Genomic DNA, 17112 nt, shown 5'->3' on the forward strand with positions numbered 1-17112 from the left:
TAAAGGTCCCCAAAGCGCACACATCCCTGGGTCGCTCCTCTTTTCAGTTCACTGCAGCTAGCGACTGGAACGACCTGCAACAAACACTCAAACTGGACAGTTTTATCTCAATCTCTTCATTCAAAGACTCAATCATGGACACTCTTATTGTGTTGTGTTGCTACCATGTTGTTGTTATGTTGTGTTGCTACCATGCTGTGTTGTTATGTTGTGTTGCTACCATGCTGTGTTGTTATCTTAAGTGTTTCTTTATGTAGTGTTGTCTCTCTTGTTGTGATGTGTTTTGTCCAATATTTCTATTGTATTTATTGTATTTAGTTTTTTTAATCCAAGGCCCCCATCACTGTAAATAAGAATTTGATCTTAACTGATTTGCCTAGTTAAATAAAGGTTCAATAAAATAAAAAATAAAAAATGTAGTGCAGAAGACACATTTCAGTTGTACACATGACTAGGTTTCCCCCTTTCCCTTGTTTCCAAAGCTAAGCAGTGTATGTAGAGCTACTGTAGGTATCTGGATGATAGAGGTATTCTCATTACCCCTCTTTATACCAGTAGGGGCATTACCCCTCTTTATACCAGTAGGGGAATTACCCCTCTTTATACCAGTAGGGGAATTACCCCTCTTTATACCAGTAGGGGAATTACCCCTCTTTATACCAGTAGGGGAATTACCCCTCTTTATACCAGTAGGGGAATTACCCCTCTTTATACCAGTAGGGGAATACCCCTCTTTATACCAGTAGGGGAATTACCCCTCTTTATACCAGTAGGGGAATTACCCCTCTTTATACCAGTAGGGGAATTACCCCTCTTTATACCAGTAGGGGAATTACCCCTCTTTATACCAGTAGGGGAATTACCCCTCTTTATACCAGTAGGGGCATTACCCCTCTTTATACCAGCAGGGGCATTACCCCTCTTTATACCAGTAGGGGAATACCCCTCTTTATACCAGTAGGGGCATTACCCCTCTTTATACCGTTAGGGGAATTACCCCTCTTTATACCAGTAGGGGCATTACCCCTCTTTATACTAGTAATGGCATTACCCCTCTTTATACCAGTAGGAGAATTACCCCTCTTTATACCAGTAGGGGAATACCCCTCTTTATACCAGTAGGGGAATTACCCCTCTTTATACCAGTAGGGGAATTACCCCTCTTTATACCAGTAGGGGAATTACCCCTCTTTATACCAGTAGGGGAATTACCCCTCTTTATACCAGTAGGGGCATCACCCCTCTTTATACCAGTAGGGGCATTACCCCTCTTTATACCAGTAGGGGAATACCCCTCTTTATACCAGTAGGGGCATTACCCCTCTTTATACCAGTAGGAGTCAGTGTTCAGGAAGGAATCATTGGACTGTGGCTTCAGATTTTATTTCAATATACCTCTTTAATTAGGTTCATGGCATGACGTTGGAACAATGACGTTGATTCAAACATACCATTTTAATATCAACATTGAAACAAGGTAAATAACATATGTTTAATCAAATATGAAATTCAACATAATTTCAATCACACAGAATACTGTATATTGAATATAGGATTAAAAAGATTTTTGACGTTTCTATGTGAAATGTTCAATGCATTATCAACTTATACATAGTTCTGATGATTATGTTGACATTAGATTGATGTAACAATCCATTAGTCAGGTTAAATCAATCTATTTAAGTTGAAGATTTACCCTAATTTCAATGTTTAAAATGCAGGTTGAAATTAGATGAAAACAGTACTGGTTGATAACTTTTGTTTTCCTCGTTGATTCCACATCACAATACGTTTCACAAATCACGTTGAAACAATGTTAATTCAACCACTGTGTTCCAAGTGAGTTTTCAGTTGGTAGAAAATGACAAGAATGTGATTCTGTGGGAGCAGCATTCTTGATCAGGAGCCAGAGCCTGTGGTGTTGTCCAGCAGGGAGCCTGTGGTGTTGTTCAACGGGAGCCTGTGGTGTTGTCCAGCGGGGGCCTGTGGTTTTGTCCAGGGGGAGTCTGTGGTGTTGTCCAGCGGGAGCCTGTGGTGTTGTTCAACGGGAGCCTGTGGTGTTGTCCAGCGGGGGCCTGTGGTGTTGTCCAGGGGGAGCCTGTGGTGTTGTCCAGGGGGAGCCTGTGGTGTTGTCCAGGGGGAGCCTGTGGTGTTGTCCAGGGGGAGCCTGTGGTGTTGTCCAGCGGGGGCCTGTGGTGTTGTCCAGAGGGAGCCTGTGGTGTTGTCCAGCGGGGGCCTGTGGTGTTGTCCAGGGGGAGCCTGTGGTGTTGTCCAGGGGGAGCCTGTGGTGTTGTCCAGGGGGAGCCTGTGGTGTTGTCCAGGGGGAGCCTGTGGTGTTGTCCAGCGGGGGCCTGTGGTGTTGTCCAGGGGGAGCCTGTGGTATTGTCCAGCGGGAGCCTGTGGTGTTGTCCAGCGGGGGCCTGTGGTGTTGTCCAGCGGGGGCCTGTGGTGTTGTCCAGCGGGAGCCTGTGGTGTTGTCCATCTGGGGAGAGCACTGGGCTCTAGGCATGGCACGGCCTGTCCCTCAAGGGTAAAGGCATTGAAGGCTACATGTTGTTGCCCTCTACAGTGCACATGTGCTGCACTCCAGGTATAGATATTGTGTGGCCTTAACCCTGCTCTTATAGTTTGGGTGATTTGTATTCTTGTCAGTCTCAGACTACTGTCTCTCTATTGTGTGCCATACATTCGTGCAGCACGCGCTCCGGCGCTCCAGCAGGTATATTTCACTGGTCATCCCCAAAGCCAACACTTCCTTTGGCCGCCTTTCCTTCCGGTTCTCTGCTGCCAATGACTGGAACAAATTGTAAAAATGTCTGAAGCTGGAGTCTGGAGCCTCTCTAACTTTAAGCATCAGCTGTCAGAGCAGCTTACCGATCACTGTACCTGTACACAGTCAGTCTGGATATAGCACACTCAACTACCTCATCCCCATATTGTTATTAATCCTCTTGCTCTTTTGCACCCCAGCATCTCTACTTGCACATCATCATCTGCACATCCATCACTCCAGTAGTATGCTAAATTGTATTTATTTTCGCGTCTAGGGCTTATTTATTGCCTTACCTCCCTACTCTTCTACATTTGCACACGCCGTACTTACATTTATTTTATTTTGTGTTATTGACTGTACGTTTGTTTATGTGTAACTCCGTGTTGTTTGTTTTTTGTCAAACTGCTTTGCTTTATCTTGGCCAGGTCGCAGTTGTAAATGAGAACTTGTTCTCAACTGGCCTACCTGGTTATTAAATAAAGGTGAAATAAAAAAACACAATCATTGCCTCCTGCCTAAAAGGTGTGGCTAGAGGATTGACGAATGAGTGACTTGTCTGGTGCAACAGCAGCAACATCTTTACATTGATTCTAAACAAAGGCGCCTCATTGTTTATGCCTATAAAAGCAATTGATTTTGGTAACTCATGAGGTCCAAGGGAATTCATGCACAATATGTCTGGATAAAACAAAGTGAGCATGCTGTCAAATTATGAGTGTGTGTGTGTGTGTGTGTGTGTGTATGATTCACATGAAGAGGACATCTGGTCTAATCCTTCACAAGTGCAATTCCAACTTTTCCGGTATACAGTCAGTCTCTCTCAGTTTGAGCATATGGTAACATCTGTTTTTAGGAGCCTTGTATTTTTTTGGGGGGGAGAAACAGTGTTTGTTTTCAATACATGTGTAGGACTATGCATTCCAGCAGTACGAGACATGCACAAATAAATTCAGTCTGGCCTCTATTCACTGACCCAGACTAGTAGCACGTCATGCTTGTGCCAGGTTGTCCAGTGTGTTTCATCGGTCAGAGATTGTGCTTGTGGTCATCCTCCCAACTCATGTCACCTCCTTCACAATGGTGACATACAGCCAGGCCAGATGTCCCAGTCATGTCACTCAACCACAGACCCACAAGAGCCAGCGTGATGATAGCAGGGTTTATATTATACACATGGAGAACAGGAAGCCTCTCTCCATCTCCCCTTCCCTCCTTCCCAGGGGCTTTATAACTAACAGTCATTCCTGACTGTCTTTCTCCACGCACTGCCTTTTAATGAAAGGTGTCCTTGAGTGTCCTGAATGGCATCTGCTATATACAATGTATTATTATTATTATTATTAGTAGTAGTAGTAGTATTAGTAGTAGTAGTAGTAGTAGTAGTAGTAGTAGTAGTAGTAGTAGTAGTAGTAGTAGTAGTAGTAGTAGTAGTTTTTGTATTATTATTATTATTATTATTAGTAGTAGTAGTAGTAGTAGTATTTGTATTATTATTATTAGTAGTAGTAGTAGTAGTAGTAGTAGTTGTTGTATTATTATTAGTAGTATTTGTATTATTATTATTATTATTATTATTATTAGTAGTAGTAGTTTTTGTATTATTATTATTATTATTATTAGTAGTAGTAGTATTTGTATTATTATTAGTAGTAGTAGTAGTAGTTTTTGTATTATTATTATTATTAGTAGTAGTAGTAGTAGTAGTAGTATTTGTATTATTATTATTAGTAGTAGTAGTATTTGTATTATTATTATTAGTAGTAGTAGTAGTAGTAGTAGTATTTGTATTATTATTATTATTAGTAGTAGTAGTAGTAGTATTTGTATTATTATTATTATTATTAGTAGTAGTAGTAGTAGTTTTTGTATTATTATTATTATTATTAGTAGTAGTAGTAGTAGTTTTTGTATTATTATTATTATTATTATTAGTAGTAGTAGTAGTAGTAGTAGTAGTTTTTGTATTATTATTATTATTATTAGTAGTAGTAGTAGTAGTAGTTTTTGTATTATTATTATTATTATTATTATTATTATTAGTAGTAGTAGTAGTAGTATTTGTATTATTATTATTAGTAGTAGTAGTAGTAGTAGTTTTTGTATTATTATTATTATTATTATTATTATTATTATTATTAGTAGTAGTAGTAGTAGTAGTATTTGTATTATTATTATTATTAGTAGTAGTAGTAGTAGTAGTAGTATTTGTATTATTAGTAGTAGTAGTAGTAGTAGTAGTAGTAGTTTTTGTATTATTATTATTATTATTAGTAGTAGTAGTAGTAGTATTTGTATTATTATTATTATTAGTAGTAGTAGTAGTATTTGTATTATTATTATTAGTAGTAGTAGTAGTATTTGTATTATTATTATTATTAGTAGTAGTAGTAGTAGTTTTTGTATTATTATTATTATTAGTAGTAGTAGTAGTAGTAGTAGTAGTTTTTGTATTATTATTATTATTATTAGTAGTAGTAGTAGTAGTAGTATGTGTATTATTATTATTATTATTAGTAGTAGTAGTAGTAGTAGTATGTGTATTATTATTATTATTATTATTATTATTATTATTATTATTATTATTATTATTAGTAGTAGTAGTAGTAGTAGTATGTGTATTATTATTAGTAGTAGTAGTAGTAGTAGTAGTAGTATTTGTATTATTATTATTAGTAGTAGTAGTAGTAGTAGTTTTTGTATTATTATTATTATTATTAGTAGTAGTAGTATTAGTATTTGTATTATTATTATTAGTAGTAGTAGTAGTAGTAGTAGTAGTAGTAGTAGTAGTAGTAGTTTTTGTATTATTATTATTATTATTAGTAGTAGTAGTAGTAGTATGTGTATTATTATTATTATTATTATTATTATTATTATTAGTAGTAGTAGTAGTATGTTTATTATTAGTAGTAGTAGTTGTTGTATTATTGTTATTATTATTATTGTTATTATTGTTCTTGTTGTTGTTATTATTGTTTATTATTATTATTATTATTAGTAGTAGTAGTATTTGTATTATTCTTATTAGTAGTAGTAGTAGTAGTAATTGTATTATTATTATTATTAGTAGTAGTAGTAGTAGTATTTGTATTATTATTAGTAGTAGTAGTAGCAGTAGTAGTAGTAGTATTGTTGTTATTGTTGTTATTATTGTTATTATTATTATTGTTCTTGTTGTTGTTGTTGTTATTATTGTTATTATTATTATTATTATTATTAGTAGTAGTAGTAGTAGTAGTATTGTTGTTATTATTGTTGTTGTTATTGTTGTTGTTGTTGTTATTGTTATTGTTACTATTATTGTTATTTTTACTGTTGTTGTTATTATTATTATTGTTATTATTATTATTGTTGTTGTTGTTGTTATTAGAACAATCACTAAAGGTTCTGAATCACATAGCACCTACAGGTTGAGAGGCATCGTGTTTGAAGCTAGGACCAGCTGCAGGCCCTGTAGCAACTATTAGCAGCTCTGGGTTATTTAGAAATAAAGTGCTGTCACACTTGGGCATTTATCCCTCTGTGTGTGGAATAGGTTGGTTTTAGGGTGTTTCTGTGTTGATTGTATGTGACAGATATCTCATTAGCTTGATAGAATTTGCCGACAGGAACAGGACCAAGGCCAGAGAGGACATGACGAGGACAGCTGGTCTCTGGCGTGCTAGGTTGTTCAGATATCCTGCCTGTTTCTTCAGTCTGCTCAGCGTAAACTGTTACAGTATATGACCTCTTTAAGTCTTTGGCTATACATAGTATGGCTGGTGGCCATATTCCAGACCTCTGTAGTGATGTGAGCTAGAGGGGGAATGCAGCACATTAACTGACATTAGGTCTGTATCAAGGTTATAATAGATATGTTTTAATATATAAAATAAAATAAAAATGTTTTTTTTTTTTAATTGACCCGAGATGCTAGTTTTTATTTAGTTATAGTAGTGTACAAATATTTCTAATGAGTTTTTATATTTTTTAGTTTCATTTATAGCGGTAGGGACATACTGTAAAGCATACCTGGGAGGCTAGGAGACATTGTGCTGTATAGTGTGTTTGTGTTTTGGGGGGGGGATTTCAGTTCTTGCAACTGGGGGACAGCAATACATAAGGTGATGGGTCAGATCACAGGTTAGGTTTACACACCAGATTCAGTAGTTTGAAAATCCCCCCAAAACTCAATTGAAAACCCCATTAGATTTTTGCCCAAAGTTTAGGAAAAAAAACAAAAATTGAACATAATTCATGATGTTTTTTATTTTAGTTAGTTTTGGAGTCAAATATAATAGTCTCAGAATAGTTTTAGTTTTTCAAACAGGTTTGTTTTATTTCAGTTTTAGTTTACCATAATAACCTTGGTCTGTATCCTTCTTACCCCGGGGAAATTACAGATGTAGTATCTTTATTTGATCACCTTGTTGAAGGAGGACTTACATGTTTTCTAGTCTAGCAACCTTGCCAGCAGGCATGACAGCTAAGACAGTTGGAGACAAGCTACTCTAACTTGATTGAAAGCCTGAAATAGCTTGGTAGTTAGTTATGAGATTGGGGGATTGGGAATTTATGTAACTGACTAGCTGAAGCCAACTCCAAGCCAAATTGGTTGCTAGTATTACAGAGAAACAATAAAACACTTTTGTTTTATTTATTCATCAACAAGGAATCAATAGGCTACATACCTCCTGTAAATCCTGTCCATCACTAAAATCAAATCAAATGCTGTGTCTGTCACTCGAAACTCTCTCCTGACGATACTGTCTATACTAGAGTATCTAGCGTCCTGCTAACATATTTTTGCTCCTTGATGCACCTAGGAAGCAACCACTTACTAGGCAGAATAGGGGGCGGGGGTAGCTATAGTCTGGTGTAATCTGGCTCTAATGATAGGGTAGCTATAGTCTGGTGTAATCTGGCTCTAATGATAGGGTAGCTATAGTCTGGTGTAATCTGGCTCTAATGATAGGGTAGCTATAAAATGGTGTAATCTGGCTCTAATGATAGGTTGGCTATATTCTGGTGTAATCTGGCTCTAATGATAATGTAGCTACAGTCTGATGTAATCTGGCTATAATGATAGTGTAGCTATAGTCTGGTGTAATCTGACTCTAATGATAGTGTAGCTATAAAATGGTGTAATTTGGCACTAATGATAACGTAGGTATAGTCTGGTGTAATCTGGCTCTAATGATAGTGTAGCTATAAAATGGTGTAATCTGGCTCTAATGATAGGTTGGCTATATTCTGGTGTAATCTGGCTCTAATGACAGTGTTTTTGGCTGATATGTTGTGAGAATGATAGAGCACCACATCTCACCACAGTAAACTCAGAAACATATCCGTTTTTTTGTGTCAAAGCCTGCAGAACATGAGGGGATTACCATTATTACAATTTACGTAAAGAACCTGAGTTTAGGTCTTTTAAGAAGTGAATTGTATTGAGCTCTGGCTCTGATTCGTGATTAGGTCTGGCTCCAGTTCTTGCCTGGAAAAGTGACTTGTCTCGATGCTCTTAAAAGTCAATATGCATTATCACTGTTGTCAACACGGCGTGCTTCCGCAAAGATAAGGTTGCGTAAGACTGTCCCAACTGGACGGACAGTCTTTATGTGATCCTCTCTGTAGCCAAAGCAAATCTCACCAGCTAGAGAGCAGGCTGCCAGACGAGAGAGAGCCTCAGCTGCCCTCAGCTGGTTTTCACTGGGGAGCCAGAGAATCAGAGAGGATCATTCACTTTCGGAGCATTCTGCATCTCCCCCCAAAAAAACCCTCAGGAGAAAAACCTGTTTTTTCTCACTGCTGAGTGCAGGCTGTGGTGCAAACAATCTCCGTTGAGCACAATCCAAGGTCCGCTATCATGAATAGCCCACCGGGCACAAACTGGTTAAATCAACATTGTTTTCAATGTAAATGTCTCAACGTATTGATGTGGAATCTACCACGTGGAAATCACATTAGAACTGTTGTTTTGTGAAATGTCAACCACGTCATTATGTCATCATGTTAACCAATTTTCAACATAGACAAACCCTGTATAAATGTGTACCTTTGAAAACAACATCAAATCATCAAAGTAATATCCACTAAAATCCCCAAATAACAATAAGCTGAGCAGCACCTCCTGCTGGAGAGTTGATTCATCTACAGCTATCCTTTTAGTCTCCCATCCAGGTTTTTAAACAAGCCCAGCATTGATATTTGTCACTGATTTACCAATGTGCTATTATGAGAATGAGTGTTGAGAAACCTCCACTTAACGGATTCACTGTTCTTGTTAAAGTCATTAAGCTCAAAAGTTGAGCAGAGCAAATTAATCATACTATAATCATACTTTATCAAGTATATATCATCAACGGGGCTATTTAGGCATATTTGACATTTGGGAAGTAATCAACATCTATTGTTTAAATTCAGTCCAGGATTAAACTAAAAATAGACAATACACATATTCTGATTATACAAAACATTAAGAACACCTGCTCTTTCCATGACATAGACTGACCAGGTGAAAGCTATGATCCCTTATCAATGTCACTTGTTAAATCCACTTCAATCAGTGTAGATGAAGGGGAGGAGACGGGGTTAAAGAACGATTTTTAAGCCTTGAGACGATTGAGACATGGATTGTGTATGTGTGCTATTCAGAGGGTGAATAGGCAAGACAAAATATTTAACTGCCTTTGAACGGGGTACGGTAGTAGGTGCCAGGCGTACCGATTTATATAGAGAACTGCAATGTTGCCGGATTTTTCACACTCGACAGTTTCCTGTTTGTATCAAGAATGGTCCACCATCCAAAGGACATCCAGCCAACCTGACCCAACTGTGGGAAGCATTGGAGTAAACATGGACGAGCATTCCTGTGGAAGGCTTTGAACTGATGCTGTTCTGAGGGCAAAAATGGGGGGGGGGGGGGGGATGTAATATTAGGAAGGTGTCAAAATGTTTCGAACACTCAGTGTATTTATTCAACTTTAAAATGAGTAACACGTCCCTGGACACATTTTGAATTCTGTAACAATAAATGTCTTCTTATGAAATCATAGAAAGCGTGCATGTTCAAGATGGCATGCAAATGTCCTAGGTCTGTGGAGATCTTCACAAATGCTAAAATAGTCTGTGCAGGATCTCAAATTGCAATGACCACATGTGTCACGCCCTGACCTGAGTGTTCTTTGTTTTCTTTATATATTTTGGTTAGGTCAGGGTGTGACGAGGGTGGTATGTGCGTTTTTGTCTCATCTAGGGTTTTTTGTATGTCTAGGTGTGTGTGTGTCTAGTCTAGACATATGTAGGTCTACGGTAGCCTGGATTGGTTCCCAATCAGAGGCAGCTGTTTATCGTTGTCTCTGATTGGGGATCCTATTTAGGTTGCCATTTCCCAGTTTGGGTTATTGTCTATGTGATGTTGGATGTTTGCACTCAGTGTTGATAGCGGTCACGGTCGTCTTGTTATTTTGTTTGTTTGTTCAGTGTACTTTGTGTTTTTTTTCGTCTTTCATTAAAAAGATGTATTCACATCACGCTGCGCTTTGGTCTCCTCAATACGACGATCGTGACAACATGCATCAAGTACAGTTGAAGTTGGAAGTTAACATACACCTCAGCCAAATACATTTAAACTCAGTTTTTCACAATTCCTGACATTTAATCCTAGTAAAAATGCCCTGTATTAGGTCAGTTAGGATCACCACTTTATTTTAAGAATGTGAAATGTCAGAATAATAGTAGAGAGAATGATTTATTTCATTTTTTATTTCTTTCATCACATTCCCAGTGGGTCAGAAGTTTACACACATTTAATAAGTATTTGGAAGCATTGCCTTTGAATTGTTTAACTTGGGTCAAACGTTTCGAGTAGCCTTCCACAAGCTTTCCACAATAAGTTGGATGAATTTTGGCCCATTCCTCCTGACAGAGCTGGTGTAACTGAGTCAGGATTGTAGGCCTCCTTGCTTGCACACGCCTTTTCAGTTCTGCCCACAAATGTTCTATAGGATTGAGGTCAGGGCTTTGTGATGGCCATTCCAATGCCTTGACTTTGTTGTCCTTAAGCCATTTTGCCACAACTTTGGAAGTATGCTTGGGGTCATTGTCCATTTGGAAGACCCATTTGCGACCAAGCTTTAACTTCCTGACTGATGTCTTCAGATGTTCCTTCAATATATCCACATAATTGTCCTACCTCATGATGCCATCTATTTTGTGAAGTGCACCAGTCCCTCCTGCAGCAAAGCACCCCCACAACATGATGCTACCACCCCCGTGCTTCACGGTTGGGATGGTGTTCTTCGGCTTGCAAGCCTCCCCCTTTTTCCTCCAAACATCACGATGGTCATTACGGCCAAACAGTTCTGTCAGACCAGAGGACATTTCTCCAAAAAGTAAAATCTTTATCCCCATGTGCAGTTGTAAACCGTAGTCTGGCTTTTTTTTTATGGCGGTTTTGGAGCAGTGGCTTCTTCCTTGCTGAGCGGCCTTTCAGGTTATGTCGATAACTCTTTTTACTGTGGATATAGATACATTTGTACCGGATCCTCCAGCATCTTCACAAGGTCCTTTGCTGTTGTTCTGGGATTGATTTGCACTTTTTGCACCAAAGTACGTTCATCTCTAGGAGACAGAACGCGTCTCCTTCCTGAGCGGTATGACAGCTGTGTGGTCCCATGGTGTTTATACTTGCATACTATTGTTTGTACAGATGAACGTGGAATCTTCAGGCGTTTGGAAATTGCTCCCAAGGATGAACCAGACTTGTGGAGGTCTACAATTTTTTTTGAGGTCTTGGCTGATTTATTTTCATTTTCCCATGATGTCAAGCACAGAGGCACTGCGTTTGAAGGTAGGCCTTGAAATACATCCACAAGGTACTACTCCAATTGACTCAAATGATGTCAGAAGCTTCTAAAGCCATGACATCATTTTCTGGCATTTTCCAAGCTGTCTAAAGGCACAGACACCTTAGTGTATGTAAACTTCTGACCCACTGGAATTGTGATACAGTGATTTATAAGTGAAATAATCTGTCTGTAAATAATTGTTGGACAAATGACTTGTGTCATTGTCACCCCCTGACCATAGAGAGCTGTTTATTCTCTATGTTGGTTGGGTTGGGGTGTGATTTAGGGTGTGTTATCTAGGGGAATTGTATTTCTTTGGTGGCCTGGTATGGTTCACAATCAGAGGCACCTGTTTATCATTGTCTCTGATTGGGGATCATATTTAGGTAGCCATTTTCCCATTGTGCTTTGTGGGATCTTGTCTAGTGGCTTCACGTTTCGGTTTGTTCTTTTGTTCTTTCAAGTTTTCTATTCCATAATAAAGGATTTATTTTACCAGGTAAGTTGACTGAGAACACATTCTCATTTGCAGCAACGACCTGGGGAATAGTTACAGGGGAGAGGAGGGGGATGAATGAGCCAATTGTAAACTGGGGATTATTAGGTGACTGTGATGGTTTGAGGGCCAGATTGGGAATTTAGCCAGGACACCGGGGTTAACACCCCTACTCTTGCGATAAGTGCCATGAGATCTTTAATGACCTCAGAGAGTCAGGACACCCGTTTAACATCCCATCCAAAAGACATCACCCTATACAGGGCAGTGTCCCCAAAATTTTTTAGACTAGAGGAAAGAGTGCCTCCTACTGGCCCTCCAACACCACTTCCAGCAGCATCTGGTCTCCCATCCAGGAACTGACCAGAACCAACCCTGCTTAGCTTTAGAAGCAAGCCAGCAGTGGTATGCAGGGTGGTATGCTGCTGGCGTGAAATGGAAACATACCACACTGCATCTTGGCCAACTCCTTATAACCATCGTGACAGTCATGCACAAAGTAGATGTCCTAACCGACTTGCCAAAACTATAGTTTGTTCACAAGAAATTTGTGGAGTGTTTGAAAAACAGATTTAAATGACTCCAACCTAAGTGTAAGTAAACTTCCGACTTCAACTGTATTTAAATCATCTAAATTGCAATCCAGGGTTATTTAGTTTTGCTATTAGATGAAGCACAGTCATAACACTTTAAATTGTTGTTTAAATTGACAAAATATCTGACATTGTATTCCCATTTCAACTTTGCTGTGCTTTTTAAATGTTTGAATACGCAGTGATAACACATTTAGTTGACAACTAAACTGAAAATCAGATATTGATTTTCCATTGGAATTTGGTTCTACTTTTAGATGGTTGAAGCATTGTGGTAACAGATTGGGAATTCAACAAACGTTTGACTGTCCTTTTTGAGTGGGTGAAAATAGATTGTAATCTCATTGATCAACGTATCAAACCAAATTTTACCCAATTCTCCACATTGAAATTACGTGGTGTGCCCAGTGGGACGAATTTGTTATAGCTAGAGTACTCTACTTAAATACACTGGAGGGTAATGATAAAGAGATTAAAGGTACATGGAAAAAGGATATAGAAGAACTGTCGAGTCTTTTATTGCCTTTGTATCTCCTAGCGAGAAAGATGTGTATCTTGAAAACAATAATAAAATAGTATTCTGGTATCTTTTGCATTGGAGGAAAAATGGACCTGGCTGTTACAAGGATAAATGTGGTTGAGATTTAGATAGGAACAACATAGCATACACAGTAAAGACTAATAAAATCTTCACAAAATACAGATGTGGAATCTTAATTTGATCACCAGAAAAATGTGGTTTGCGGTTTAAAAAGGCGTCTGAAGTTTGTAATTTCCACTTTGAAATTTCAGACTTGATTTCGCCCTTAAAAAATCCCTGCAAAAAAATAGCAATAAATTATAATCCACATAATTCCCATTTCCTGTTGCTGCAGGAAAGAATTTCCGCTGTAACAAACTGGCTCAAATTAAGATCCTACATCTGTATAATCAGAAAGAAACTAAATTCAAATTCCAATTAGGTTTATTTTTGAAGTTCAAACAATAACAAAGTGTTCTCCCTGCGAACACAGTTGCAACAGAGAAACTTTTACTGGCTCTCCAGATCAAGTCTTCCTCTTGTGGACTTGAATCACTGTTTTGGTTTTCTTTCTTCGCTGAACAGCAATGTCTAGATGAATAAAGTCAGCTGACTCGCTAGCAGGTATACATCAAAGCGTTCTATATAGATATAGACAGTGTGTATACGACACCTTTGCTGCAGTTCTTTATCATACAATAGTATGGCAGCAGCTCCTGTCTTTTCAGATCGCTACAAGAGACTTCTATTGGATAACAAGCAGACCACTTGCAGAGAGAAGCCACAATGAGTGACAGTGCAGAAATGATTGAGCCCGCACTATGGAATGAAAGAAAAGATATACACAGACAAATAGAGACTTGAACAAGATAAAAATTTAAAAAAAGAACACCTTATTAAGAGCATCAATGAATGGTTGCAAAGATAGCTGTCACCAACAGTGGCACTACGTTGCATTCCTGATGTGACAATTACCCCCATCTCTTCTCATTGTTCTCGTACAAATAGCAGTGCATTTATTTTTATAACCTGTTTTATACAGTGCTGTGAAAAAAAGTATTTTCCCCTTTCTGATTTTCTTGATTTTCGCATATTTTTCATACTGAATGTAATCAGATCTTCAACCAATACTAGTATTAGATCAAGGAAACCTGCGTTTACAAATAACAAAAAATATATACTTATTTTATTTATTTAATTAACTAAGTTATATAACACCCAAATTCCCCTGTGTGAAAAAATAATTGCCCCCTTACACTCCAAAAAGTTGACTCAAGTGTGTCAAAAAGCACATGGAAGTACCTGAATGATCATCAAGACACTTGGAAGAATGTTCTATGGGCAGATGAGTCAAAAGTATAACTTTAATGACGACATGGGTCCCATTATGGCAATCAATTCAAATCACGTGTTCAACCTCTCCTCCTCTTTCCTTTTCCTCTCCACCTAACCCTACCCTAACCCTAACCCCACCCGAACACTACCATAACCCTAACCTAACCCTACCCTAACCCTAACCCCACCCGAACACTACCATAACCCTAACCTAACCCTACCCTAACCCTAACCCCACCCGAACACTACCATAACCCTAACCTAACCCTACCCTAACCCTAACCCCACCCGAACACTACCATAACCCTAACCTAACCCTACCCTAACCCTAACCCCACCCGAACACTACCATAACCCTAACCTAACCCTACCCTAACCCTAACCCCACCCGAACACTACCATAACCCTAACCTAACCCTACCCTAACCCTAACCCCACCCGAACACTACCATAACCCTAACCTAACCCTACCCTAACCCTACCCGAACACTACCATAACCCTAACCTAACCCTACCCTAACCCTAACCCCACCCGAACACTACCATAACCCTAACCTAACCCTACCCTAACCCTAACCCCACCCGAACACTACCATAACCCTAACCTAACCCTACCCTAACCCCACCCGAACACTACCATAACCCTAACCTAACCCTACCCTAACCCTAACCCCACCCGAACACTACCATAACCCTAACCTAACCCTACCCTAACCCTAACCCCACCCGAACACTACCATAACCCTAACCTAACCCTACCCTAACCCTAACCCCACCCGAACACTACCATAACCCTAACCTAACCCTACCCTAACCCTAACCCCACCCGAACACTACCATAACCCTAACCTAACCCTACCCTAACCCTAACCCCACCCGAACACTACCATAACCCTAACCCTACCCTAACCCTAACCCCACCCGAACACTACCATAACCCTAACCTAACCCTACCCTAACCCTAACCCCACCCGAACACTACCATAACCCTAACCTAACCCTACCCTACCCTAACCCTAACCTAACACTACCCTAACCCTACCCTAACCCCACCCGAACACTACCCTAACCCTTACCCTACCCTACCCTACCCTAACCCTAACCTAACACTACCCTAACCCTACCCTAACCCTAACCCCACCCGATCACTACCATAACCCTACCCTAACCCTAACCTAACCCTACCCTAACCCTAACCCTACCCTAACCCCACCCGAACACTACCATAACCCTACCCTAACCTAACCCTACCCTAACCCTAACCCTACCCTACCCTACCCTAACCCTAACTAACACTACCCTAACCCTACCCTAACCCTAACCTAACCCCACCCGAACACTAACATAACCCTACCCTACCCTAACCCTAACCTAACACTACCCTAACCCTACCCTAACCCTAACCCCACCCGAACACTACCATAACCCTACCCTAACCCTAACCTAACCCTACCCTAACCCTACCCTACCCTAACCCTAACCCTATCCTACCCTAACCCTAACCTAACCCTAACCTAACCCCACCCGAACACTAACATAACCCTATCCTACCCTAACACTACCCTAACCCTAACCCCACCCGAACACTAACATGACCCTATCCTACCCTAACACTACCCTAATCCTACCCTAACCCAGTCCTAACCTAACCCAACCCTACCCTAACCACACACTAACCTTACCCTAACTCTACCCTAACCCTACCCTAACCCAACCCTATCCCTACCCTAACCCTAACTCTAACCTAACCTTACCCTAACCCTACCCTAAACCAACCCTACCCTAACCCTACCACTAGCCTAACCCTACCCTAACCCTAACCCTACCCTAACCACACCCTAACCCTACCCTAAACCAATCCTACCCTACCCCTACCCTAAGCTTAACCCTACCCTACCCTACCCTAAGATTAACCCTACCCTAACTCTACCTTAACCCTACCCTAACACTACCCTAACCTTACCCTAATCCTACCCTACCCTAAACCAACCCTACCCCTACCCTAAGCTTAACCCTACCCTAACCCTACCCCAAGCTTAACCCTACCCTTAACTCTACCCTAACCTTATACGAATCCTACCCTACCCTAAACCAACCCTACCCTACCCCTACCCTAAGCTTAACCCTACCCTAAATGTATCCTAACCCTAACCCTACCCCTACCCTAAGCCTACCCTAACTCTTACTCTAACCCTACCTCTACCCTACCCTAACTCTAACCCTACCCTAACCCTAACCCTGATGTGACACTAACCCTACCCTAACTCTAACCCTACCCTAACCCTAACCCACTCCCACCCTAACGCTACCCTAACCCTACCCTAACTCAAACCCTACCCTAACTCTACCCTAACCTTACCCTAACCCTACCCTAACTCAAACCCTACCCTTTGGGGCGGCAGGGTAGCCTAGTGGTTAGAGCGTTGGACTAGTGACCGGAAGGTTGCGAGTTCAAACCCCCGAGCTGACAAGGTACAAATCTGTCGTTCTGCCCCTGAACAGGCAGTTAACCCACTGTTCCCAGGCCGTCATTGAAAATAAGAATTTGTTCTTAACTGACTTGCCTG

The 17112-nt window shown here is 39.9% G+C and overlaps 1 protein-coding gene across 7 annotated transcripts in view; it reads left to right on the forward strand.

Moving 5' to 3' along the window:
* Positions 1-17112, forward strand: part of gria1b (glutamate ionotropic receptor AMPA type subunit 1b) — a 99361-nt gene that overhangs the window by 18772 nt on the left and 63477 nt on the right. The window lies entirely within an intron of this gene.

The sequence above is a fragment of the Oncorhynchus mykiss genome, chromosome 10, assembly GCF_057628025.1.
Source record: "Oncorhynchus mykiss isolate SJ-2025 chromosome 10, ASM5762802v1, whole genome shotgun sequence".
Taxonomy (NCBI): Eukaryota; Metazoa; Chordata; class Actinopteri; order Salmoniformes; family Salmonidae; genus Oncorhynchus; species Oncorhynchus mykiss.